The sequence below is a fragment of the Myotis daubentonii genome, chromosome 8 (genome assembly GCF_963259705.1).
Source record: "Myotis daubentonii chromosome 8, mMyoDau2.1, whole genome shotgun sequence".
In the NCBI taxonomy this organism is placed as follows: domain Eukaryota; kingdom Metazoa; phylum Chordata; class Mammalia; order Chiroptera; family Vespertilionidae; genus Myotis; species Myotis daubentonii.
Genome location: NC_081847.1, coordinates 76893724 through 76918680, shown reverse-complemented (window position 1 = coordinate 76918680; position 24957 = coordinate 76893724). Strand labels below are relative to the sequence as shown.

The 24957-nt window shown below is 54.8% G+C and overlaps 1 protein-coding gene across 42 annotated transcripts in view; it reads left to right on the top strand.

Annotated features, from left to right (window-relative positions):
- CELF4 (CUGBP Elav-like family member 4) overlaps positions 1–24957 on the top strand; it is a 271724-nt gene that overhangs the window by 49822 nt on the left and 196945 nt on the right. The window lies entirely within an intron of this gene.

The window sequence follows — 24957 nt, the reverse complement described above, 5'->3', positions numbered from 1 at the left end:
CTCACGCAGATTTAAGCCCAAAGTTATCAAATAATAATAGCACGCAGAAAGAGACACAGGCAAATGGGCCTGGAGAGCCCGCTTCTTCCAAAAGATGAGGGTTTGTTCAAAGTACCTAAATTATGCTCCTGCAATGGAACAGGGAAATGGTGCATTTAAAAAAAAAAATTTTTTTTTTTAATGCTTGGATACATTTTTAAAAGTTCCTTTATAATTAGGGCTGTAATTTATATAATTTATTTTTAAAATATCCTTTTTTTAATTTCCACCCGGTCCAGTTAAAGTTGAACTGAAAAGCCCACAGTAAATGATTTTTTTAATAAAACCATTTTAAAAGAGCCCCAACCTGAAGCAGAATAGACATGCAGATTATAGAGGCGAGGGGGAAAAAAATCATATATTGAAAAAATAAATTTCCTAACCCATTTTACACCCCAGATTTTATTACCACCGGAAGGTTTTTAAAATTCTAATTCCCTCTGCTGCCCTTCAGCTGTTTGCCTGCCACTGGGGGCTCCTTGGGGTGGGGACCGGGAGCTCAGCGATGGGTTTCAGATGAGTGGCGGAGGCATTTCCCTGCCCGGATGCCTCACAGGGTTTGTCTTTCCATGAGTGTGTCGTGGGCCTTGCTCTTCAAGTGAACTCTGAGCTCCCTGAGGTCAATGCCATGTCCAAGGAAGAAATCATATGTTATGTGTCAATTATACCCTTCCCTTCTCTTTAGCATCCAGCACAGTGCTATGCATACAGTAGGTGGTCAATAAATGTTTGCTGGTTTAGTACGTGCTGTGGAGAACCCTCCAAACAAGAGGAGATCCTAGGCCAGAAAATACCTTGGTTCCTGTTGTAATGCCCCTTCCCAGGTGGGAGTGGCAAGGGGACCACGTTTTCAGTGCTTAGTCAAGGACTCATCAGATGGGAAGAAGAGGAGCAGAAAGCATATTTCCTTGAGCACCAGGGCCCGTGAGTATAGGGCTCTGGTGGTGTGGATGGGCCAGGGTGGGGAGAATGCAGAAAGAGGAACCAGGGGGTCTGTAAACTAGAGAATGATGTTACTATCATTCCGGGGACTTGCCCTGAGCATCTTTCATGTTTGCTGGGCTCAGCAGAGCCATAATCACCGAAGTGCCCATTCTCTACCTATCCCAAGGCTTGTATTCATACACACACACACACACACACACACACACACACACACACACACACACCACCCATGTGAAAGGGAGAAACTTAGGTCCCCTTGAACCAATCAGAGGACACACAGAGGTGGTTAGGGCTGTAACTGCTGTAGCAAGACAAGGGTGGAAAGGTTTATGAACGCTTAAGGGAGGCTCTGTGGAGGGGGCCATTTGAACTTGGCCTGAAAGCACAGGTTGGATAAAGATAAGCAGGAGTGGGGGATCGGTCCAGGGGCTGGGATCAGCATGAGCACAACATGGGGAAGGGGCTGAGAGGAACCTCTCAGGCACGGTAAGGAGAGCTGCTTAGCACAGCCGAGGAGATGAAGCTGGAGAGGGAAGCAGATGTTAACTACATGTATTGTGGCGATCATTTCCCAATATAGACAAGTATCGAATCGTTATTTTGTACATCTGACACAAAACTCATATGTTCTGTGTCAATTACACCTCAATTAAAAAAACAAAAACTGAAGAGCAAGGTTGATGCAGGTTAAGGAGCGAGTGCGAGAAGGGCCCGGACCCCTGCTCAGTGAATCTCTTTGGGAAGTAAAGCCCCGGCCTGCTGCCCGCCCAGGGGCACGCATTTGCTGAACACCTACAGGACCAGGCAGGAGCCCATAAGGAGGAGCCTGCTCCCACTCTCAGGCTGCTCCAGCCGTCCGGGGGCCACCACACTTTCCAGATGACAGACGGGCACTGAATGAGTGGGCCTGGCAGGCAGCTGTTCGAGTTGGTGCAGCCAGGGAAGGCTTCTTGGAGGAGGGGGGACCAGAGCTTGTCCTTGGAGAATGAAGGGACCCCCCTGGGGCCTGGAAGGGAGGGCCTCTGTCCCACTCCCAGCCTCCTCTGCAGGATCATACACAGCAGTCGCCACAGCTGCTGGGTGTGGGAAGGTAGGCATTTTCTCCGTGCCTGCGGAACTGGCTCACTTCCTGCGCTTTTGCCAAGGTCCCTGAGCCAGTGAGATCCTGCCATACCTCCCCCAGCCTCTGAGAGCTGCACATCCCCGAGAGCCCCCTGCCCCTCAGCTCCCTGCTCCCACAGTGCACACCCAGGGGCCCAGAGGCCAGCACTCCCGCAGAGCCCCAGGGAGAAGGGTGGGTCCCGCGAAGACAGAGGCAGAGAGAAGGAGGAGGAAGAGGAGACAGTAGCCTCCTTACACTGAGCTCCCCAGGGGGCTTTCCCACCGGGTGTCATGGATCCAGGGGAAGTGGCCTTGGACAGTGGGTCCTCTCCACAGTGCCCCATCCACACTGCCCACCCAGGTGTCTGGCTCTGCCTGCCCAGGGCACTGGTCTGGGAATTATGACCTGCAGCTGGGAGACCAATAGGATTCAGTACTTGTGGCTGAGGAGCAAGTGAAAGCAGCTGGAATGCCCCGGAGAGGGGACCACTCTCCCCCTGGCCGCCCCCCTGCCCAGCCCAGGGGAGGATGGCAGGGCCTGGCTGCTGTTGCGTTGCCAAGGAGACCATAGTTGCCAACTCCATAGTTGTGTAGGGTTTTTTTTTCTCTTTCTTTTCTTTCCTTTTTTTTTTTTTTTTTTTAATTCTGGGCCTGATGAACTGCAGCTGGCCTGGCTGCCCTCTCCCCGCCCCCGCCCCCAGGTGCTGACTCTGCATTAAAGGTCGAGGGCCGCAAACAGCAGCCTTCCAAAATGACAGATGCCCCTGCTTGAGGTAAGCATGGCGGGACGGCGACCATTTGTCAAAGTATTTATAAAGTGGGTGGGATGCTGAAGTTGTGTTCCCGCTGAGTGAAAAAAAAGAAAGAAAAGAAAAAGGCTGAGTGTCAGGAGGGAAGGAGTAACCCAGCCGCGTTCCTCCTGAACCAGCCCTCCTAGGCCTCTCCTTTCTCACCAACTGGGGATAATCATGAGTGTGGAGGTGACTGACCTGTCTCCTGCCCTCTGAGGGTTCACAGTTTGGGGAGACATGGGTTGTCAGAGGCAGTGGAAGGGGTATGAGATGTGTCAAATCGGTAGTAAGGTCAAGTGTGTCACAGGCTGAGTTGGAGAAGGGATAGCAAGGTGTGGGGTGAAGGGTCTGGACCCGAGGTCTGCAGGTGGAGAGCATAGCTTGCGCAAGGCCTTTGGGGTTGAGAGAGATGGACTAGAGCCCTGGGCAGGGCCCCTGGAAGAGGGGACATGCCTCACTCGGGGAGCTCCATGTGCCCAGGAGTCCAGACTCTCGCCCCGCTCCCCTCTCCTGGGCGGCACACCGTGGGACCAGGCCCAGCACAGCGCCTGGCCTGCAGAGGGCAGCCATGCCTGCCGGTGGGAAGAAGGGTGAGTGAATGACAGGAGGCTGTGGCTCCAGCTTGGATACGTGGGGGTTCGGGAAGGGAGAGGTTGTGAACACCCCCTGAGAGAGGCCATTGCCCTTTATTTACTTGTCGCTCACTCATTGTACAAGTATCACAGAGCACCGCCTGGGGCCTGGGGACGCTGGAGGGAACCTCCATGACCAGGAGGCTGGATGATGGGTGGTAGTGGTGCCCCTGGGCCAACGCCTCAATACACTGTTTGCTCCAAGTGAGGGGACAGCAGCCAAGTTGTCCTGGAAGGCAGAGCCATCTCCAGGAGGTGTCCCCCGCCCCCATACTCTGGGTCCCCTGACTGCTGACACGCCTTCCTGGCTGCTTCAGTGATGTGAATAGAGTGGTCACCTGCCGGAGGGCCAGGTGGGAGCACCTAAGGAATGAGGGAGGAGCCATAGAGGCCTAAAGAGACATGCGGCCAGGAAGGGGAGGTCATGTTGTGTGATCCCAGGGAGGGATTGTGGCAATGTGACACCTTCCCCTCAGACCACAGGGCAAGCAGGCAGGCTGGGCCAGGAACAAAGGCAAGTCAGGTCTCATTCTCTAAGGACAGAGCCACCCTCAGCACCCAGTTCATCCTGGGCACCCGACCCTCCTCACAGGGCAGAGAGCAGGCAGCGCATGAGGGATGCCCCTAAAGAAATGGGAGTACCTCTTTGTCCAGAGCTTGCTCTGTGGCTGAAGGAGGCTTGCTGGATTTTCCTGGAGGAGTAGGAGAGCCTCAGAGCTGAAGCACCCCAAGTGCCCAGATGTGTCCTGGGACAGGGGTTCCATGCCAGCCTCAGTGGTTTGGCCGGCAGGTCAGAGCAAGGACATGCGTGGCGTGTACTGAGGACTGTGATCTGAGACTCCCAGGCAGGAATATTCTGCTCTGGGGGAAGGGGAGGGCAATGCTTGTGTGCTTTAGTGTGTTAATCTCCCCCGATGCTTTCTTTTCTCTTCTTTTTTTAATTACCCATTAACCATTTAAAAGTGCACAATTCAGTGGTATTTAGTGCAATCACTGTGTTGTATAACCATCACCCTTCTCAGATTTCAAGACATTTTCATCACCCCAAAAGGAAACCTCGTATGCATTAAACAGTCAGTCCCCATTCCCACCTCCTCCCAGTCCCTGGCAACCACTAATCTCCTTTCCATCTCTGTGGATTATGTATTCGGGATGTTTCATAAAAATGGACTCCTGCAATAGTTGGCCTTTTGTGCCTGGCTTCTTTCACTGAGCATAATGGTTTCAATATTTATTCACATTGTAGCATGAATCAGAATGTCCTTTCTTTTTATGGCTGAATAATATTCTATTGTATGGATATATCACATTTTGTTTATCCATTCATCAGCTGATGCAAATGCGGTTTTTTTCCACTTTGGGGCCATTGTGAATAGTGTTGCTGTGAATATGTGTATCTAAGTGTTTATTTAAATACCTATCTTCAGTTCTTTGGTGTATATTGCTGGTTGGAGTTGCTGGATCATATGACTGATGCCTTTTTATTCTTCGTAAATTTCTGAGCTGACTTGTGTGTCTCAAGGTCTTTATCTTGATTCAGATTAACTCAATATGTATTGAGTGTCTTCTATGTACCATGCCCTCACTAATCTTAGGAGCTGCCCTTTCTGAAAAGTTCTATCCACATTTTACAGATGACAAAGCTGAGGTTCAGATAGATCAGGTCTTGGGTCAATCAACTGAGAAGTGACAGGAACTCAGATGCCACTTCCTGGATTTTTTTCACCACAACACACGTGGCTCTCCTCTATGGCCAGGACACCCAGTGCCTGGATGTCCCAGCTTCATGGTTTTCTTTGTAGAACTCAAGGTATCTGCGTATTTAGTTGCATGTGAAATCAGTATCCTCTAGATTCTATGATACAGTTGCCAGTGCTAATTTTTTTTCTTTTTTCTTTATGTTTATTAAATTGATTGGGATGACATTGGTCAACATGAACAGAGAGGTTTCAGCTAATTTTTTTTTTTTCAATTGGAGGGAAGGATGTAAGATTGATAACATTCTTTCATTCAATTCATTTTGTATGAGTGAGTTGAAGAAAGACAATCTGAAGTCCATTTTGATGGCTGAACCCTTAAGCCCCACCAGTGGGAGGGAGACTTGTGTTATCTCAGAAAAGTCCAGATGGGGCTTTGAATAGAGAGACCACATCCGGGCAGGTGGGGTGTAGGCAGAAGTCTCAGGAGAACAAGGAGAGGCAGAGGTAGCAGAAGTGACCCTCAGGGCAGGTGAGCTGCAGACACCAAGGTGGCTGTTCTCTCCCCAAGCACAGACTCTAATCTCAGGGTTGATGTGGACATGTGCACAATTACCACAGCTTGGCTCAGAGGGAAAGGGCCCTCCCCACCTCCAACCCACCCAGGCCCCCCCAGCCAGGAAGAGGTGGTTAGCTAAGAGGACCCATCATGGCAAGGATGGGGCTCTAAGCCTCCAGCCCACCAGACCACTTGAGCTCGCAGCATGACCTTGAACAGCACATGCAGATGTGATGAGAGCAGCTGGCTTGTGTCCCCTGCGGCTGCACCTGTGGCATTTGTCAGCCTGGAGAGCAGGCATGCCCTACCCATGATACCTAGTGCCATCCATCAGCCCAGTAGGAGGTGTGGAGGGGCTGCCAAGCCATGATCATCTCCCTAGCACTCCACTGACCCCCACCCCACCAAAGACCTCAGCTGCTGAGTGTGTGATAAGACCACAGACCAAGTCCTGGACACCTGCCCCGTACTTCTGTCAAGCAATTAGCACAGCAAATGGGCCCAGAGGGGCCTGCCTCACGGGAGTTGCCCTCCTGACTCCAAATGTTTTCCCCTGGCTCCTCCCAGGTGCTGGTTGCAGACGATGGTGCAGGCAGCCTGTGCTTACCAACCAGAACCTCCTTCGGCTCAGCAGCCTCTGATGTCATAGGCTGGGCTTTGCGGTGCCCCAATCAGGCCCACCCTCTCTCATCCGCCAGGGCAGTTCAGCACCAGATTTCAGCCACATCAGGGAAAAGAAGTGGAAGGAACACTGCCTTCCACTGGAAACAGCCTGCCTGGGAACACTGGGGAGGAGGAGGCCGCTCTTAGGAGCTGCAGGGGACAAACTCGGTGCGCGATGACAAAGTCTGGACCTAGGCCAGAGCAGGATAGAGAGGAGGAGTCTGCTGTGGGGATGACTGTGGGTGGATGAGGATGGAGAAGCGATGTGGAACTGTCGTGTTTCTGGCATGATGGTGCCAATCACAGGAGGCCTGTGTTAAACCCAGGAGATCGGGCAGGCCTAATAGTAGGAGCCCCTGGGCCCAGGCTGAACGTAAGGCACGAAGAGCCCTCCAGGCAGCGATGTCTAGCAGATAGTGGTGTGTTTGGGAGATGGACACTCGGCCACTGGGGCTTAAGGACCACCTGGGAGCCACTGTGATTCCAGGTGAAAACAGTGAAGGGATGACTCCAGGTCTTCTCTCAATGAGGTGCCTCCTCACCAAGGAGCCAAGATTTAAAGAAGGGGATGATGGCCGATGTCACAAAGGAGGCACAGCTGAGACCTAAGTGGTGGTTTTAGAGGAAATAGAGAGTCCAAGCAAGGAAGTGACAGACCAGAACCTATCCTTAGGACGATCGCTGTGCTGGCCAGAGACAGGGACACAGGAGGACAAATTAGGAGGCATTGTAATGGCTCAGACAAGAGAAGATGAGTGAGGAGATAGCAGGCAGGAGCTTCCAGGGGCAGAGAGGAGATTTCTGTCCTTAAGAATCACCTTACAAATCAGTTCTGTTGAAAGCACATGCAAATGCACCTCATCTGAGGGGAAGGGGTGCAGGCCATGGAGGCCTCCTCTGGCCCTGGGCCCAGCTCTCCTTCAGAGGAGTCAGGGGACCTTGACCTTGGGCCTGGGCCCAGGGAACAGAGGAGGCCTCTGTGCTCAGTGGGACCCCCGAGAGGCCTTGAGCAGCCAGGCCGGCTGTCCAGCCTGATGAAGAAAGCAAGAAACGGCAGCCGGGTGCCCAGCCCCGAGCCACCTTCCCGGTGACTGTGATTGCTGGCAGGCTAGTTCACCGCTCTGGCCCCTCATTCCGTTCCCTTGAAATTGTCCAGGAAGGTGGCAGTTTCCTCACTCCTGTCCACCTGTCCCCTGGAAACCAGGTGCCTGACCTCCACCTCCGGAAAGTGAGGACAGCGGGAGGGAGCCTGGGAACCGGAAAAGTGACCAAGGAGGAAGCAAACTTCTTAAAGTTAGAAGGGCCGTAAAATGGGAGGCGAAGGCAGGGGGGATGGAAGGAAACATTATAGGCCTGCCGGGTGTGCACCTGCCACCTGGAGGGCCCCAATTCAGCTTCAGGGGGTCACCGGGCCCATGCGACCACACGAGGCTGTCCCAGGTGTCCCAGCCTCCCTCCCCACCTGCCTCCATGGTACGGCCTGAGTTAGGGGTGTACATGCATTTTGGAAAGTCATCCCCGGGCCCGTGAGGGAGGCTTGTCCTGGTCACAACGCTATGTCGGCCCCTCCTGGAGGACTGGGTGGCGGGAGGCGGTCCTGGGAGAGGGTCTTGCAAAGGCCTTGACCTCCAGGGAGCTGGTCAGTCTGTTCACACCCCCCACAGTAGGTGTTTTTGGTCCAATGCATTTTCCCCAAACAAGCTTATACAATTAGTTTCTTCTTGTTTCCTAAATTATTTTTGCCACTGCTAATTATTTCACACTCCATATACAAGAGTTATTGGGGTGGGTAATGGGAAGCAAGGGATCACTTCGCGGGAGCATCGCGGGCTCCGAGACATGCAGGCGAGTTTGATTTGTTTTTCTGCTCAGCCGCCTGCCTGAGAAGGAGCGGAGGAGGCTGAGAGAACAGGGGGGCGGCGTGGGAGACAGCAGGGAGGGCGAGACACAGATGTGGGCTGAAGCTGTGATAGGCACAGCCTGCCCACAGCCCAGGAGGGGACACGTGCCAGGGGGGCCAAGGCCACTGCCCTCCTGTCCCAGGACGGCTCAGGGGGGGCTGCGCAACCCAGAGAACACCTTTACTCAGTGGTAGCACAGAAGGGACCCATGAGGGGCCTGGCACCATCACATATGTCACAGCAGGCCTATGTTGATTCCATCCTACGGTTTGGAAAGTGGGGCTCAGAGAGGTTAAGGAGCTCACCTGAGATCACACAGCCAGGAAGTGATGGAGCACAGAGTAACCCAGGTGTGTCTGATGCCAAAGTCCACGCTTCTAAGTGCCCTGTGCCCCTGCCTGCTACTGGGCCTTCTTTGTTTCCAAGAATACTCCCTGGGGTGCTTCCTTAGGAGGAGAGCCTGGCCCCCACAGTCGCCCTACCTGGCCCCCCAAAACCCACTGTTCCTGAGCTCCAGCCAGGACAGATGTGCCCATTGCCATACTCCCCTCTGGGTAGCCCTCCTGATGGGTGTGTCCCTTTCAGCTTGGCTCTGCTGGAGGGAGGTTAGAATTTTACCACAGCCGATCACCCAGGAATGTAATTGGGGGAGCAACACTAGAAAAGGTAAGAGCTATTGAAGGGAAGGGTGTGCGGAGCCCAGGGATACTTGGGAAGTGAGGCGCCATGCTAATGGACACTAGTATTAGCTGTTCACTAAGGGCCGCCACTGACCGAGGGTACACCGAGGGTGCACTTCCTGCAACCAGGCACTGCTCCAGACCTGGCATATACCTTCTCACCTAACCCTCAGCAACCCAGTGAGGTAAATGCTGTTAGTCTCCCATTTTGCAGGTGAGGAAACTGAGGGAGAAAGAGATTAAAAAGCCTGCACCAAGTCACACAGCTATACGCCAAACAGTGTGCCCGCCCCATTCTTACCCACCGCCCTGTACTGCCTCCCACAAATAAGGCCACAGGTGCCAGAGCAGGAAGGGGGCTTGACCCTGGGCATAAACCTATATTCTTGATTTCTCAGCGAAATGGAAGAGAGGGCATCTCCTGGCAGGTGGACGACAGGTGGGACGTCGTCCATGAGGCCCCGTTCACTCAAGTGCCCACCCCTTCCTTGGCAACAGATGAGCGGACTCCAAGGAGACAAGGGACAGAGCAGGCCCCATTGCCCGGTGCCTGCGTTCAGAATGGAGGGGCTGGTGCTGCCAGAGAGGTCAGGAGGCGCTGCCTGGCACAGGTGGGTGGTTTCCCAATTCCTGGCTGATGGCGGGGAATTCGCCAGGCAGAGAGGCAGGAGGAGGCCATCCTCAGGAAGGCCAGACCCAGTGAGCTGGGGGTGGGCCCACAGGGCGAGAAGAAGGCGAGGGTGGGGTAGGAGTGAGTGAAACCTGGAGAGGTCAGGGGTCGCTGCAGCCTCCAGCAGTGCCCAGCGGTGCAGTGGGGGCCCTGGCCAACCCTGGTACCAGCCTGGTAGTGGCCTGGCCCCTCCTCCCGGGCCACTGCGCTGCCTTATGAGACACCCTGTGCCACCTTTCCCCAGAGCGCTGATTACACCCTTTCTGTAAAATAAAGGAGGAAGAAAAGAAGCCAGCTCTGCCCTCCTCCCCCTCCCCCCTCCCTCTCCCTCCTCCCGCCCTCCAGGAGCCTTCCCTCCTCCCCAACCCCCTTGTTCTCTGTTGCTAAGTAGATGGTAGGTTTATTTGTGGCTGTCGGTTCCCAGTAGAAAAATTTTGTCTTGGAGAGCCGCCTGGATGGAAATGGCTTGAGCACCGACTTCATGGAGAAGGTCTGTGCAGTAATTAGTGTTCATGAGGGAGGAACTGGACTGGCAGGCTCCCAGGAAAACTACTCCCCAAAAGTTAGCTCGAGTCCAGAGGGCTACATGGAATCCAATTCCAGAGTGTGCCTCACAGTCGCTATATATAGACCCGCAGACGGAAGCAGCCGCACAGAGGCTGGAGTTCACAGGGGACCGGTTGCGGGAGGCAGAGGCAGCCTGCTGCCCACAGTACTCCGTGCATCTCCTCCACTCCCTGCCCCAACTTGCCCCAAACAGACACTTGGTGAGAGAGGAAAGGGAAGGAGATGGGGAGAGAGGGAGAGGGGAAGAGGGAGAAGAAGGCGGGTAGCCCCGTGCTAGCCAGCCCTGGAGTGCATTTCTGAAGAGCACAGTGTCTGACTGTAGATGACCAATCCGTGTTCAGGTCCCCACAGAGCAAGCCCACTTCAACTCTCAGAATGCCCTCCTCTGCTTCTTTCTCCTCCCCACCCCTGTCAAGGCCCCAGGGACACTCCCTGCCTCCTTAAGGGCCCCCATCACCCATTCTGTCCCTCCTCCATCCCAGGCTGGGTGCTGCTGAGGTTCATTGTCTGGTCTCCTCTCCTCTCCTCCCCTCCCTCCCCAGGCCAGGGCTGAGCAAAGAGCAGGTACTCCTGGACACTTCGTGAAAGCATGGAGGCAGCAGCATCAGAGCCTGCCAGGGGGAGGGGGACTCGACTGTGCCCCCCCTCCCGCCCCCGCCCTGGGCCTTCAGGTTGAAGGCGGAATAAGCAGAAGCAGGACTGAAATCCAGAACTCTGAATCTTCCTTCCCACTTTCATTCCCGGGGGTTGGCCAGCGCTGATCTTTCCGCTCAGGTTGGGATCTCACAGACAAGGAGGCCAGCATCCCCAGCGGCCCTCTCCGGGCCTGTGATCCAAGGTGCAGCGTCCAGCCCATGTCTTTTCACACTTCTGTACCATGAGACCCTTGTATCCAGGGCCTCCTTCTGTCTGCATGCCTGTCACTCCCACCTTCTGTTCACCCAGGTCCTGGGCCGGTGCTCACAGGTAGCCTGGCCCTCATAACAACGGAGACCCTTAGGTCAGCCCTGCACTTCCCAGGGTGTGCAAAGCCAGGGGATGAGGGCCACAGCTGCCAGGAGTGAAAATGCCAGAGCGGCAGGCCAGCAGCCACCCTTGTACCCACCCCTGCCCAGCTCTCCCCTCCTGGGCCTCAGCTCTCCCAGCTGGCCTTCTTGGCCAGGGGGTACAGTCAGCTCAGCCAAGACAAAGCAAAGGTCCAGAGGAAATTTCTAGGAAGCTGAGAGAAGGGGTAAAACCTGAGACACAAAGACTGAGGCACGGCCACGTGTGAGAGTCAGACCCATTGGAGAGTGATGAGGGCAGGCCTCAGGTTGGCTCTACCTGGGACATGTCATGAGCCCTGGCCTTGGGTTCCCCACAAAATCCTGTCTCCAACCCCTCTGTCCCACCCCAAACCCCCTCAAGGGCATTAAGAACAGAGGCTAGAACCATACAGGCTTCTAGGACATGTGAGCATTTCAGACCTGTGCTTCCCGCTTCCTCCCACCCTCCTACCCCTCACCCTGCCCCAGCCCTGCCCACTGCCCTCCGTCCTTGAAGGCAGGAGCAGGAACACTGGAGGGACTCGCTCCACCTGCTCAGGTGACTGTGTTCTCCCTGTCCCTCAATTTGGTACAGAGGCTGGAGACATCTCCATCTGTTGGCTCAGTCTGCTTCCTCCTCATTTCGTCTGGCCCTCCATGCTGACCACCCAACATCTGCTTGCTCTCTCCTCCCCAGGCGCACTGGGCGCCCAGCCTCTCAGAGACTTGATCTCCCTCAGCCCAGCAGGCCGGGCCGTGGACCTGAGCCTGGTTCTCTCACAGACCAGCTTTGTGCTCTTGGGATGATCATGTCACCTTGACCTGCAGACACATTCCTTTCCTCTTCTGTAATAGAACAGTGTTCACTCCCTGCCCCCTGCCACTCACCCACTCACTGACGAATATGTGCTAGGACCCAAATTGGGCCAGGACTGTGCTGGAGGCTGGGGACACAGAGTCATAGGCAGGGATATCAAACCCATTTCACAGAAAAGGAAACCTGTCAACTTGCTGGAAGCTGTGGATTACCTGTCAGAGATTGTCTTCAGTCGGCAATCTAATGCCAAGCCACCCCTCACCTGTGCTTCCTGCCAGCACTAGACCCTGTGTCAGGAGGAGGGCATACGAGGGCCCAGAGCAGATGGGGCGGGCCCTGCCATCCGGAGCTCCCAGGGTCCTCTGGGAAGTCAGAGAGTACCATGGATCAGAGCACTCAATCCACATGCACTCCCTCCCTCCCAGGCTGCCTTGGTAGTGCTGCCCGGGGCCTATACTCCTTCCGGGTGGGGCACCCCCAGTTTTCCTTTCCCCACCCCTCCCAGCCCATTTCCCCTGGTCTTGACAATTCCTCTCACAAAAGAAACAATTGACACAGAGGTGCCTCTTTGGGGAAGCATGAAGCCAGCTCTTTGTCACTCAGCTCATTCCTTCCTCCTGTCATTGGCATATCAGGTACACAAGGAAACAAAACACACTTGCCTCCTAGACCTCAGTGCAAGCCTCAGTGGCTCCGAGCCCCAGTGAGCTGGCCTGTGTGCGGGCAGGAGCGCCGACAGGGCCCCTGTCCCTGTGGTAATGGATGGGGGTGGGAATAATCAAGTAAATGAGCTGGTCCCGTGCGAGGGAAGCAGACAACACCAGATAGTGTAAATGCCAGAGCTATTTTTCACACGGTAGGGAACCTTGAGCATCATATCACAACTGCTGCTCCGGACAACGCAGCAAGAGTGATCCGCCATTAATTATGTGTCAGGCACCCTGCTGGGTGCCCTGACCCCAGCGGGCAAGTGTCCTTACCCCCATGTCCTGGGGAAGGAACCGGAGGGTTATGTAAACCTAAACTATCCGGGTGCCCCCACAACAAGGCCACGGCTATCGTCAGAGCCAGAGCCCCCCTCCCAGGTGGCAGACCTTTCCCAGGGCCCCAGAGGCAAACAGTCAGGCCACAGAGTTAAATGGCTTTTTCAGAGGCACCAGCTAGCTGGGGTCAGAAACCTGGGCGTCCGATGTGACCCTCCTTTAGGGGTGGAAAATACGGTGTGTCCTGGAGCAATCAGTGTGGGACTTAAGAGAGAATATGGGGTTCCAGCGCTGAGACAAAATAAGGAACGAAAGGAGGGAGAGAGAAAGGAAAGAAAGAAGGAAAATGGGGAAGTAATTAAGGGGAAAGAAAGAAGAGGAGAGGGAGAACAGGTGAGAAAGCCACAGGAAGGTGTTGAGGAAGGTGTCTGAGGCGTTCTGACGGGGACAGGAATGGGCCCGAGCTCACCCTGCAGCCCACACCTCTTTTTGCCTGTGCACATGGGGGCCCTTTCCCCAACACATCCTTCCCTGAGGCTGCTCTCCCTGGGCAGAGTTGAGAATTCTCCGCCATCAGGTGACAGAGCCCATGGTTAAGGTCATGGGTCCTGCAGGCAGCCTGCCCCGATTCACAGCCCAGCTCTAGCCATAAGACCTTGGACAAGTCTTTCCTCTTGAGTGCCTCAGTTTCCTCACCTTTAAAATGGGTGTGATAATTGTACCATTTTATAGAGTCGTTGTATTAAGCAATTCAATGCATGTAAAGCAGTCAGAACCATGTCCAACACCAGTAAGTGTTTGCTGTTGTCATTTGGGCCACTGATGAGCCCTGCACAAACCTCAGCTCGGTAGGTATGCTTGTTGCATGCACATCACCTGGACTTGCCAGCATGTTTACCTAGGATTTTCTTTAAAGCAGAGGGCATGTCTTTCATCATCCAGCAAATGGCAGGCTATCCATAAGTGGTTATTGAATGAATGAAGGAAGCATCTTTCACTCCATCCACAGCTAACAGTACTCCCTCTGATCCCATTCACACAGTCTGAGTCTTGCGTACCAGTCCAGGAACGAATTAGCTCAGTGTTCTCTCTTGGTGGGTTCTGAGGGCACGTGGGTGGGTCTCTGGGAAGAGAAGAAATCAAGCTGAATGCCATGCTCTGTCCCACTCCCCAAAGGTCACCCTCCTCCTTGGCCAACTGCCTCTCACCCACCTTGGGTGCTCCCAAGGTCAGCTATAAATGGTGGCTCGGCCCTTCCCAGGATGGGGACCAACTACTATAAAAAGCCAGAGCCCCTTCCACTCCTACAATGTGAACGATACTCCATACCTCCGAGAGGGCTGGGAGAGCTCCAGGGATCAACTCCCAACGGTGAGCATCTCAAGTCACATTTGCTGACTGCCCCTTTGCCGCAGCCCCGGGTTATATATTGCTAAATGCCTGTGATGGAACCATCGTATTGATGTGGGGTGAAGCCCAATGCCCAGCCAGGAGAGAGGCCTAAGTGGCCAAGATCATGAGGGAAAGACACCTGCCATGAGAGCTGGACCATGGCCTGCCAGGGCTTTGTGAGATTGTTTTTCTGCTTTAGAAAAGAAAATCACATTTTCCAAACATTGATCCTGTAATATGGGGCTCGTGGCTATTGGTCTTTTCAAAATAACCTGTCTTGGGTGCTGAGTTTGGAATTTCTTGGTTGGTGTGCTGCTATTTTGTTGTTGTTGTTGTTCTTTAAGTGAATTAGGGCCCGTTAGGAAGGAGCCAGAGAAGAGAGGCGAGATTAATTCACCTCACCAGGCAGGTCCTGGGAGCCCATGTGCATTCAAAGCGGGGTGCACGCCCTCCCCTCCTGATTCTGAGCAGCTCAGCCTCTCTTGTGAGGCCCCCATCCTGGGCTTGGTCAGGAATGCTAGAGGGAGGCACAGCCCCATAGGCTGGAGTCTAGTTGGGGTCACATGGTTCCCACCTATAAAAACAACAGAAAACTCTGTTTAACCAAGTGCTCATTTGTATGTTTCGAAGCCTTGAACTGGAAGGACTTTTTGGAAGGAGAATGGATGAGGCTGGGAAGGGAGGCGACCCCAGGGGGGAGGATCTAGAAGAGGACCCAGGAGCAGAGAAGGCATCCTGGTGGCAGGGAGGAGCCCGAGCAAAGGCCTGCAGGTGGCGTGGAAATTCGCTGTGGGAGAGTGTGGTTCAGTGTGACTGAGACACAGACAGAAAGACATTCAGTTCCCTATCCTGCGGCTGTGACACCCTCCCCTTTCATGAGAGAAAGGAGCCAGAGAGGCAGATCCCCACCCTCCTGAGGGTAAAGAGCTATCCCTGTGGCTGTGCCCGGAGCAGTTGCTGGCTGGGGTTGGGGGCCCAGGAGGGATTCCTTCACACTCGCTCTGCATGGGGAGAGGGGTCCTCCTGGGGAAATGACCCCCACCTTAGTTTAGCCAGACTAACCACTATGGAAAATCCAACACCGGAATTCCATGCAACTCAGCAAGCAATTATTGAGCTCCCTCAGTGAGCACAAGAACTACACACAGCCCAGCCAATGCTGGGGCCACTGAGGACTCGGATCCTGTCCTGAGTCATTCCCATACGCTGAGGCGTTCAGCATGTCTGACTGGGGTCCAGCAGCGTACCAGAGTCAGCCAGCAAGGCTCTGCAGTTCCAACCAGACAGGCAAAGAGCAAGAAACAATTGCAGGCAGACTCGGAGATGGGCAAGCCAGAGGGCGGGAGTGGGTTCCCTCCTAGACGCTGAGGCGGCCTCGCTCTCTCAGACACTGCCTGTTGCCCATCGCCCACAGCTTAGCAGTCAGCTAGGCTATGCCAAAGGAGCCCTGAGACGAGATCCCCTCCCTCTGTGGCTTTCCGGGCGCCAGGGTCCATTCCCCTGGAGTCAGGCCAGCCTTCTCAGCAGGTGCACCCTGGTCTGAGAAAATTCAAAACAGGAAGGTCTAAACTCCCCGACCAGGTTAATTAAGAGGGAGCACAGTTCAGTTTCTCAGCTCTAGCATTCATCCTGGTGTTCCTGCGAGTAACGAACGCCACATGCATTTTAAATTCAACCTGATGCTCAGACAGAGCCCTCTGCGGAGAAGCCTGACTTTGATTGACATGGGACAGGGTGCCAGGGTCGAGGGAGGTCAGGTGCCTGTGGCCCCAGAGACCTTGGCTGACTCCACCTGGTTTCTTGTTGGAAGAGAATGAGGTCATCTGCGAGTCCCTGACCCCAAGTGCAGGCCATGGAGTTTGGAGAAGAACATCTCTGGCCCAGGGCCTCTAGAAGGGCTTCAGGACTCAGCTCCAAACCAGCCACTGGGGCCCAGGCGTCCACTCTCCCCATCCCCCCACCCCTGGGGTCAGAGGCTGATGACAGGGGCCTGGCCTGCTCTGCGGTATAAGCTCGGTGACTCCTGGGCAGGACAGCACCTGGGCCAGTTAAGGCCTCTGCACAAGTGAAGGAGCATTGCTTGTTGTCCTGGGGGCCAGCAGGAGCCCTGGCCCAGAGCGGGGGCAGGGGCAGGGGCAGCCCCTCGGCTGCAGAACAAAACCCAGCACACCTGTCAGCAGGACAGGCTTGACTGCTCTGTGGGCGGGGCCTTAGCAAGGTCGACACCTTCCCTGCGGCAGCCCCCATGCCCTGGCCACAAACCAGGACCTCTTTGCTGAGAAAGGGGCGAGAGCATCAGTATGTCATGTCCACTTTTTGTCCTTTCCCATCGTGCCATGAGAGGTTGCAGTGCACAGCAGACAAGGAATTCTCCGGCACCGAGGGTGCAAGCAAGGGCAACGGGCAGGGGCAGACACCTGGCAAAAGCCTGCCTGCTGGTCCTTTCAGCCTCGAGGTGCAGAGCCCATTAGGCCCCTCAGGCTGAACTCACTGGGCCCTGCCTGTGCCCAGCAGGAAGAGAAAGGCAGGACTGCCCCTGGGGGATCCCAGTCTAGGTCTGGGGAGATCTGGACCCCTGTTCCGTGTCCATCTCTGTCTTGAGGCTGCAAAAGGCAGGAGGGCTGAGAGATGATGGAGACACATTAGAGTTGGTGAGGGGTCCAGTTGCTTATTCCTACACCCCGTTAACTCTGAGACACGCTCCCTGGAGTTTCTGGTTCAGAGGGAGTGGACACAGGAGGGCAGTGCTGAGCCCGAAAGCAGGAGCTGGCCAAGGGTGGGGTTCCAGCACTGGAGGGCCCTGTGGAGGTGAGCGGGCCAGCAGCCCTGATTCATTGGCTGAGGGTCCCATCCATCTCCCCCTCCTGCGGCAGCCCCACCATCCCCAGGCCTCAGGCCGCCTCCTGGAAGATGGAAGGCTCCTGCCCCCACCCGGGCCTGAGCCGAGGGGCCCATATCCCAGACGCTCTCCAAAATGCCGATGGCCCTGCAGCTAGTTGTCTCTTCCCAGCCATTCAGCTCACTGTCACCCAGGTGCATCCACTCAATGGTGTCTGTCATGGGGCGGGGGCGGGGGCGGAGGGTGTCCCTGGAGTTAGCAGCATCTATAGTAGAATATTTCCACTTGGGCAAACACATGTAAAAGCGAGTGGACAAAGATGTGTACTCTAACTGCCAGGTGAGAGGGGCCATCGCTAAGGGCTTTAAGAGAGTTGGGGGTTGGGGTAGTCAGGGGAGGCTTTCTGGAGGAGGGGAGGCTTAGTCACTCCTAGAAGGACAAGAGGGCTCCAAAGAGGGAGGTGTGGGGAAGGCAGCAGGGAAAGGGTGGGATCCCCATGGAGGTGGAGGAGAGGACCCCAGAGCCAGGCTGTGGTGAGCGATCATTGCCCTCTGCACAGAGGGAGAAGAGCAGGGACCGTTGGCATGCCCACAGGGAGCACTCCTGGGAAGAAGGGAGAAGAGGGCCAGTAAGGGCCAGGTGGACAGGACTAGGGGGACTGGAACGGCCAGGACGGATCCTGGGAAGGTGCCTCGAGGATCACCCAGTGTCTGGGCATTGGGGAAGGGGCAGAAACAGGGGCAGGCCCCAGGATTGCCTTCTCTGCCTGTTTCAAAGGCCCGTTCTCAAGGAGCTCCCAGGTTAGAAGTGGAGACCAGGTTCACCCTGGGGGCAGATCACGGGCAGCGGACAAGGATATGGCCACAGGAATCCACGGAAAGTGGGACCAAAATGGCTGGGGCAGGCGCTTGGGCTTCCCTGAGCAGGACCCAGGAGGTGGGTCTAAAGCAGGGCAGACCCAGGCAGGTTAGCGCCGGGGTGGCATTCCCAGAGGAGGAGCCCTGTGAAGAAGTCTGCAGCTGAGTCTCTCACGCGCATGGGCAAGGGACATCTGCTCCGAGACACGGCGAGGCTGTCCTTGCCCACCCAGACCATGGGGGACAGAGGCTGGAGGAGGGGATAGACGTGGCCTTAAAGCACGAGTAATCCTCTTTCCAGGGAAGCTGGCGGAGTTCCCTCTGGCCCACCTCTCTCCCCGCACGCCGCCCCCTCCCCAGATTCTGCCTCAGTTTCTCTGTGTTTTATGTGATACTCTGGTACAGCCTGGGGTGAGAACCACTCAGGAAAGATGCTCTGAGGGGCGATTTCAGGATCAGGACAGGTCAACAGAGACCCCCTAAGGATATCACCCTGAACAGGGACCCGTGGGTCTGGCTGGTGGGTAGGTTTCCTGCTCCCTTCACTCCGGCCCCGACTCCCACACACCAGCTTCCTCCCACTCCCTAGGGCCGGAAAAGTGACTGGCCTGAAGGATCTGATGTTTTATTAAAGTCCAGATCTCTGCAATCTCGAGCCACCTTCCTCTGGCTAATTCTGTAATTCAATTAGTAGGAAGCCAAGGCCTGGCTGGGGCGGGAGGAGGGAGCGTATGGGGAGCCTTCCCCTCCGCGATGATTACACCCCAGGCTTCAGCCCTGTTCAGAGTTGGGCAGGAAATTGTACTTCCTTCGCTTCAGGATGACAAGGGCCTTTTATACCGGCACACGGGGCTTTGTAAATTACTGCCGTCTCCGCGCAATTAATTCTGCTGCTGCGCTGTGTTCTTCCCCGCGTGGGAGAGGGTGCCCGCCCACCTTCCCAGGAATCAGCAGCGCCCCTTGCCCCAGCCTCCGTAGGCTGCCCTGCTGGAGAAGGGTGCCTGCCACCGCCTACACCCTAGCCTGGCAACAAGCACTGTCACCCCCGCCTGGCCACACCCTCCTCCCCCTTCCCTCCCTTCTCTGCACCCAGGGCTTCCTGCTCTCTCTCCAGCACCCCAATTGGTGGGTCTCCTTCCCCAGCCCCACTGCTCTCTTGGTCTCCCTGCTCTCAGATACCTGAGCGGGATGATCGGCCCTCCCTCCATTCTGAAGGCACTGTCTCTGCTCTCAGGGAATTAACAGTCTGTTCAGAGACCCAAGACATGAAACTGATCAAAAGAAGGGACAAGTAAATAAGAACGGTGAGTGGGAAGACGTTAAATGGTAGCATAAGGGAGAGTGAGTGCAGGCCAGTGTCAGTGCATACAGAACTGAGAGCGGCGGAGGGAAGGCAGGCCCCCGGGGGCCACATGGGTGGGCGTGGGAGTCCGCCTCGAGCAGGGAGCCCTGGTGACCAGCTGCCGATGGCAGCACTGTCTCTCAAAGTCTGACATCCCTCAGCCTTCAATCCCACCCCCGCCAATTTTCAAAGTCCATTCCTGCCCTGCCAGGCTGTTCTATTCTGTTCAAGTCCTTGGTTCAGGAGGGTTGAGATAAAACACGCTGACTCTGAATCAGACAGGGGGACGGAAGAGGAGGGAGTCCGGGGCCAGGTCACACCTCACCCAGACATTCCCGGGTAGTTTCCGGGGTGTCTCCCCTCAGGTCCTGCCAGCGGTGTCACACAGCTGGTCGGCCGAGAAGAATAGGAGGGAAGGCAGCGATGGGGAGGCTCTGGGTGCCATCATGGATTCCATCCCCCCAAACATCCATTTCTGGAACTTCAGGCCACGGGACCAACATGAGTGCTGCCTGTAGCTTGCTGGGCAGAGAGAGCTGCTTAAAGTCCCAGAGCTAAAGGAAGCTGTGAGGCAAGGGGATCGCAGGACCTACCATGATCATGAAGAATTTGCCGGGAAGCTGATTTTGCCAGTGATCGTTGTCTGTTCAAAATGGACTATGAGTCCTACCTCCTGTCTGGCTCCCCCATTTTCACCCGCCCGCTTTTTATTCCATCCTCCTCTTTCGGCAAAGACTTTTTAAATCTTTAGTTATGCAAGTGATACATGAATATATTCTACCTCCAAAAGTGTCCATCAAAATAAACAAACAAAAGAGTTAAACTCATGGGAGACAACCCCAGCCCCACACGCCCTGTCCTCAGCTTGGCGTGACCCTTCCGGACTCGCTGCGGGGCAGACACAGAGCGGAGTGCACACAGGCCTCCTGGAAGAAGCCTCCACTGTATGCACATGTCGTATGTGGCTTTACAGTCTGCTTTCTCCTCTGACAATGCTGCTTCCCGTGCTGGCACAAGGAGGGCCGTTCATCTTTCAGATTACTCGACCATCCCTGCGCTCTTCCAAACAGCCATGTGGACCCTTGCTCTCTCCTCTGTGGGCACGAGTCCGCGTATGCTTGCAGGGTCAGGCCTTGGAAGGCAACTGCGGGGCCTGACGGAGGGAGAGATTTCTGTGCCGCTAGCCCCGTCCCCAGAAAGGGTGCTTCCTTCTCAGACCTCGCTCCGGGTTCAGAGCCTGGCGCTGGCCTTCTCTTCCCCACGGTTGTGTGTGGAGGTGCAGCCGCTCCCAGAGAGAGTCCGTCTCCCAGCTAGACTGTGAGTTCCCAAGGGGCCTCACCGGGTGTGTCTCTGGGGACACCTCAGCGCGTCCACAGGGGAGTGAGCCTGATAGATGTCATGATTGCTGAGCTGTGGCCCCTACCCCACCCTCACAGCTCCAAGCCCCTCCTCAGCTGCTGTGAGGGGAAGTCAAAACTAGTTTTTCTGTTCCTAGCTGGATTTGCTCAGTGGATAGAGCATCAGCCCTCAGACAGAAGGGTCCCAGGTTTGATGTTGGTTAAGAGCACGTACCTCACTTGCAGGCTCCATCCCCGGCCCCAGGTCAGGGTGCATGGAGGAGGCAACCAATCGATATGTCTCTCTCACATTGATGTTGCTCTCTCTGTCTCTCTCCCTTCCATTCTCTCTAAAAATCAACGGGAGAATATCCTTGGGTAAGGATTAACACAAAAATAATAACTAACAAAGAAAAACACCAGTTTTTCTGTGTAGGGTTCTGTGTGTACTACCTGGGCACCCTCTCTCCCTTGGCCACCCTGAGCCTCCACCTCGGCCTTCACCCAGGCCTGCCATGTTCTGAAACACCCAGTGATGGCAAACTCTCCTCACGAAGCCACCCCTCCCCACCAAGCTGCATCCCCCAGGCTCTGCCTTCAGCAAGGGAGCAGCTGTGGCACCTCCAAGCACCTCGAGTCGCTGGTTAGTCACTGCTTATCCGAATTTGCCTTTTTATTTACTTTTTTATTTATTCTTTATTGATTAAAGTATTATATATGTCTCCTTTTCCCCCCATTGACCTCTCCCTGACCACTCCCACCCCCCAGCACATACCCTTACCCCCCTACTCTCTGAGTTCATCGGTTATGCTTATATGCATGCATACAAGTCCTTTGGTTGATCTCTTACCGCCCCGCTCTACCCCCCGCCCGCCTAACCTCTGAGGTTTGACGGTCTGTTCAATGCTTCTCTATGTCTCTGGATCTATTTTTGTTCATCAGTTTATGTTGTTCATTATATTTCACAAATGAGTGAGATCATGTGATATTTATCTTTCTCTGACTGGCTTATTTCGCTTAGCATAATGCTCTCCAGTTCCATCCATGCTGTTGCAAATGGTAATAGTTCCTTCTTTTTTACAGCAGCATAGTATTCCTTTGTGTAGATGTACCACCGTTTTTTAATCCACTCATCTGCTGATGGGCACTTAGGCTGTTTCCAAATCTTAGCTATTGTAAATTGTGCTGCTATGAACATAGGGGTGCATATATCCTTTCTGATTGGTGTTTCTGGTTTCTTGGGATATATTCCTAGAAGTGGGATCACTGGGTTAAATGGGAGTTCCATTTTTAATTTTTTGAGGAAAGTCCATACTGTCTTCCACAATGGCTGCACCAGTCTGCATTCCCACCAGCAGTGCATGAGGGTTCCTTTTTCTCCACATCCTCTCCAACACTTGTCGTTTGCTGATGATAGTCATTCCAAATCTGCCTTTTAAAAGAGCCCTAGTGAGACAACTCATCTCTCGGGTAGACTGTCAGAAGCAACATCTGACTGGCTGCAGAGATGGACAGAAAAGGCCAGGGTGGGTTGCCCCAGCGGCCTCTGTGTTAGGCTGATCTCTCGAGCAGAAGGGACGCTGCCTCAGACCTCCCTCTTCACGAGAGTAAATATGTTTACACCTCACTCTGTAATTACAGAGATCGGCAGAGGTTGTTAATACTCATGGGCTAGTACATCTGCCCACAAGCCATGAGGGGAATGACTATCCCCATTTATAGGCCAGGAAACTGGGGTTCAAAGAGAGGAATCAGTGAGTGGCCCGGTTGGTGAGAGTCCACCTGGCACAGCTTCCTGTCTGGAACTGCACATCCGCCTGACCAGGGGACCACCACCTTGAGGAGGGATCAGGGAGTGGCAGGACCTGCACTGCAGGCACCGGGAGAATGGGCTGAGGAAGCCTTGGGGAAAGGAGCCCTCCTGGCCGGGGCCACCTGTCAACTCTCACAGGCGACCTCTGTCCCCTGCCACGAGGGAGGTCCGGTGTGCCTCCGTGTCCTCAGAGCCTTGGTCAGCTCCCAGCAGCCTCAGACCACCACTTCTGTGTCCCCCCCCCTCCCATTCCCCATGATCGGTCCCCTCCAAAGTAGCCGAGGTGTTCAGGATTCAATGCTCTCGACAAATATGCACCGAGTTCCTGCCCCTGTTCTGGGCACGGAGAACGAAACAGGAATAGAACCCCATTGAGCGTGGGGAGACTGCTAATCAAGGAGCAAATATACACTATTAATATGTCACTAATGGGGCACTAAAGAGAAGAGTAACCACGACGAGGGATCACAGAGTGAGCATGTGTGGGGGCAGGTTACCATGTTCAATGAGGCGGTCAGGAGAGGCCTCTCTGGGGAGGTCACATTTGAGCAGAAGCCTGAGGGGACTGAAGGAGCAAGGCCTGCAGATGGTGGGGTGGGGGTCGTTCTGGGAGAGGGCACAACCAGTGCAAAGGTCCTGGGACGGAGTGTGCCTGGCAGGGCTGAGAACTAGGAAAGAGGCCAGGAGGTGAGCACACGGGAAAATGGAAGGAGGTGAGGTCAGGGAGTAGAAATGTCAGGGGAGGTTGCCCGGGATCTGGGGGTCCCTTAAAGATTCTGGTACAAAATGCAGCTGTGAGTTCTGTCCAAAAAAAACTGGGGCAGAAATTCCTGGAAACTGGACAAGACAAAAGCAACAGATTATTTTCTTTTTATCTAGAATTCCTTCCTTGTTATCCTAGGCCATGGAAACAATATGGTCACTTTCTCCCCCTCCTCCTCCCTCCTTCTCTTCTTTCTCTTCCTCCTTCTCCTCCCTCCTCCTCCCTCTCCAGACCTGCCCTGACCTTGTCCTGAGTTGGCTTGCCTGCACACAGCTAGACAGTGGCGGCCTCCTCCTTGCAGGCAGGTGCAGGCGGAGGACAAGGCCAGAGAGGGACAGGAGAAAAGAGACTCCAGAGAGGAGGCAGCAGCACGAGGGACGACGTCACGGGGGCCTCTGACCGCTATTCATTTCAGTCCCCTTTGTGTCTCCATCAATAATCGTCTGCCATGACCAGGAGGGAGAAACAGGGAAGCTGAGGGGGAGGGTGGCCTGGGGTCTGGATGGGGAGGGATGAGGCAGAGTGGGAGGGGCTCCTTGGCACTGAGCTCCTCCCAGCCTGGGGCAGGAGTTGGAGGAAGGGCAGAGAGCCCAGGGGACCCTGAGAGTCCTGTCTTCCAGCTTTCTTGCCCTGCTTCCTTCCTTCCATTTCTCTGCCCCCTCACACATATATTCCCTTCCAAAATCCTCTCTGAAGCCAGGAAAGGAAGGGAGCCAGGACTAGTTTCTACATTGGAAGAGGAGGAAAGGGGTTTCACTGGTTGGTGGAGGGTTCAGGGACTGGAGAGGACATTGGGAGCACTCTGCATCTCGGAAAATAAGAGGCCAGAGCAAGCCTGATGACAAGGGCTGGCATTGGCACCAGATTGGCACCACCAGCCTACAGGCCTCATGAAAAGAGGGGGCCACCAGGCCTGGCACAGAATCTGACTCACAATGGGACTCAGGAGACAGTTGATGATAAATGGCCGTATGAATGACCAAATGGTCAGCTGTGGACAGTTAAGGAAGGAAGTTGGCTTGAGATGGACTAAACCAATCAAGGAGGGCTGCCTGGAGGAAGTGGACCTTGATCAGATTCTTGAAAGATGGATGGGATTGGGAGAGGTCTAAATGAGGGGAGAGGCATACCAAGTGAGGTGTCTGTGAGAGCAAAGGAAAAAGGGGGGCGGGGGGAGATAATGAGAGAGTGAAACAGGGAGGAAAAGAAAACAGTGAAACAAGGAAAGTGGCCAGCCTACAGGGTGCCTTCTCTGGGGCCATGTGTGGCGTTGGAAAGTGTCAGGCCACTTTTCCCCAGGTTAAGCCTGCTGTTGGCCAAAATTGGCTTTTTTACTTTCCCTGTGGTTCTGAGCCTGGCAGGCCTCCCAAGTCACACTCGGCCTGGTCTGGGGGCAGAGAAAGAGGCCGCAGGCACTGGGCAGTTTGAGGGAACTTTCAGAAAGACTCTCCCATCAGCAAGCATTCTCTTTGCCTTGTCACTGTGCCTGAAAGGCCTGCATTAAAAAGTCACCCCTTGAGTCAGGAACAGGGCTCTTAAAATCC